The 2,862-nt window shown below is 32.5% G+C and overlaps 1 long non-coding RNA gene across 1 annotated transcript in view; it reads left to right on the top strand.

Annotated features, from left to right (window-relative positions):
* Window positions 1–858: 858 nt before the first annotated feature.
* Window positions 859–2,862, top strand: part of LOC122247230 (uncharacterized) — a 6,345-nt gene continuing 4,341 nt past the window's right edge. The window contains exon 1 of the long non-coding RNA XR_015192210.1: window positions 859–1,070. This is a non-coding gene — a long non-coding RNA (uncharacterized LOC122247230). The remainder of the gene's footprint in view (window positions 1,071–2,862) is intronic.

Genomic DNA, 2,862 nt, shown 5'->3' with positions numbered 1-2,862 from the left:
TATATATATATATATATATATATGGTTATATGGTTGTTATTGTTTAAAAGAAAAAAAATGCAGTCTATCTACTTCAATTCATCATTTTGGCATAATTTTTTGTCACCTGCACACAAATTACTCTGTAACCATCTTAACTGAGTTAGTAAACTAAAAGATTAAAAACTATTAATTATCAAACAAAATATGATTTGTATAATTTTTTTTACTATGTTGTCAAGTTTTTAACCCAAAATTTTAATGGAAAGCAGACAATATATAAATGAGGAGTTGAATTTTATGTTTTTTTTATTATTTTTTTTTAATTTAAACTTTTTTTATATTTTTTACCCACTTTTTTACATTATTTTTTTTTATTTAACCCATAGTTTTTAGAAAATATTGATTACAGATTTTTTTCCCATTTTCATATCATAGCATACTGATGAAAATTTATAACTAACGAACTTGGTATCAAATGATTATTTTTGTCTTATAATCATGTCAGTGTATAGACCCAATGATCAGGCACATGGTCCCCTATTACTTGAAGAAGGAAGGTTTTAGACCAAAGCCAGTATTTTACCAACCTTGGTAAGCTAAAAGGCACAAATGTGGTGTTGGCCGTTCCTTCATTGCAACTCGGGCTTTCCTAAACAATTAGCAAGATTACCAGATGCATGAGATTGTATTGATAAGTAATTATTTCATCACATTCATTGAAAGTAACATAACGCTAAGACTCCTATTATCCCCATTATGCTTGATGTGCTGTGCCAATCTGTCTGGCATCTAAATTTATGCTCAGGGGACAAAGCATTGATATTTTTCACATATTTTTATCATATAGGATGCTGGATCCTCCCCTTAAATAGAAAGATGTATTAATTACATTTAACTAATCTTTCAAGCTAACAGGTTCAGGTGCTGGGGTCATTGGAGAGGCAGGTGTTGGTGATGCTGGTGGTGAAGAAGATGACCCTCCTCAAAAACCTATTGTAAAAAAAAAAAAGAAAGCAGGTCGCACACACAAAGTAGGATGCACTGCAACCATCATTATGAAAGAGGTCATCTATTACCCAGAATTTCAGGTAATGCTATGTAATTTCAGACATACTTTGTTTATTTTACTATTTTTTATTTGTTATTGTTTATCTAAAGTTCATGATAATTTCTGTTATTTGTTTGAAGTCATAATTGAATATTATATATGTGGACCTTTCTGAGCAAGACATGATAATTTGCAGCGTATGGCAGTTTTCACCCAAATCAAAAGTAAAATTTTCAAATGTGTCCATGATTTTTTGGGTGTGCACTTTAATCATTGCCAACAGTGCTGTTCTGGCTCCAAATGGTAAAAACACTGGGATATTTCAAATGCAGAAGCCTTACACTGTGGGCTATTTGCCAGCTCTGGTTACAGCCAAGTGCTACGCACCCAATCACTTGGCATGCCGGCCAGGGGCTAGATTCATTAACATACGATTGTAAGGCATTTACCAGTGGTCAGTTATCAACACGTTTACCAGCCATGGTAAAGTGGGATTTACATAGCAATAGCAAGTCGCCTGGTAAGGGTAAATCGACTTACCACTGTAGTTTGATAGTAACTCTGGTAGAATGATTCCGCCAATCAGCGAGTGTTTACATAATTCTTTAGGCTTGTTTGACCAATCCTGTGACATGTAAACAAAGCCTGATCCAAGAACAAGATTTTTATTTTTCAAAAAAGGAATAAAGATTTCTGTGTAAAATTATTTCTATATAAATTCACTTCCTAGAAACATATTCTGTTTCATGATTTTATGGATCATATATAATGTAAAGGTTTAAAAAAACATACTATTTTTCTTCTTTTTTATAAGTTGCAGTCAAATGGTAAAAAACAATGGCTCTAGGCAATGGAGGTGTTATTTGTATTTCTATATATGTTTTCCAAAGAGAAATGCCAGTCAAACCTTTCAAATAAATAAGATTATGAATAATTGTATATAAATTTATGCAAACACAAAAATAAACTAACAGTGAGGTGCTGTTTGAACTTTCTTCAATACAAATATAGGAGGAAAAAAAAAGTGCAATTTATATAAAAAACGTTATGAATAAACAGAAATTGGTTTGATTATTATTATTATTTATGTTCTTTAAAGACCTCCTTTGCTATTTGTCAGTCCAAACTGTCCTGCTCATTATTTGTAGAGCTTGTATTTTGCCAGTGGTTTGATAGGCAAGGAGGCCACTTCATTATTCATTGTTGTCCTTTTCCAGAATTCCGATAGGTGCGGTTTGGTGCTTCAATCTTTTTTTGAACTCTTACATATGAATTGCCAATTTCTCAATCAAATGACATTTATATATTTATATAAATACCGTTTTCAACTATGCCATTGAAATGAAATATGTTTGAATTCATCAAATTATTAATTCCAGGTATTATATTAAATTTTATTGTAGGCCTATGACTTTTTGCAAGTTTACCCTATCCTGCGTGAACATTATTCTCACTTATTTCCTGTGATTATTATTTTTTTTTTTTTTCATATGAAAATGAACAGTTACCATCATTCTGACCATAATAGGTGTACATGCAAACTAAAGTGTCGCCTTAAATGTTGATTTTTTGCTGAGATAGAGCCTGGGTTGTCACTGTAGTTGCCAGTGGACATACCAGTGCTCCAACCACTGGTAAATTGAGCTTTTTACCTACCATGGTAAATTGATCATAAATACTGATACGGCCCGTTTACAATCATAATTGTAATTATCAGGATATTTATCATGGTAAGTGTGTTGATGAATACAGCCCCAGAAGGATAACCATGGCAAAATATCTCGTCCCCGGCAGCTGTCCCTGCCACCACTCGACGTGATATCTTGTCACCT

This window comes from Penaeus japonicus, unplaced genomic scaffold (assembly GCF_977035675.1).
Source record: "Penaeus japonicus unplaced genomic scaffold, GWHDUDI00000001_assembly GWHDUDI00000024, whole genome shotgun sequence".
NCBI classification, from domain to species: domain Eukaryota; kingdom Metazoa; phylum Arthropoda; class Malacostraca; order Decapoda; family Penaeidae; genus Penaeus; species Penaeus japonicus.
The sequence above is the reverse complement of the archived record's forward strand: the minus strand, read 5'-3'. Positions and strand labels throughout refer to the sequence as shown.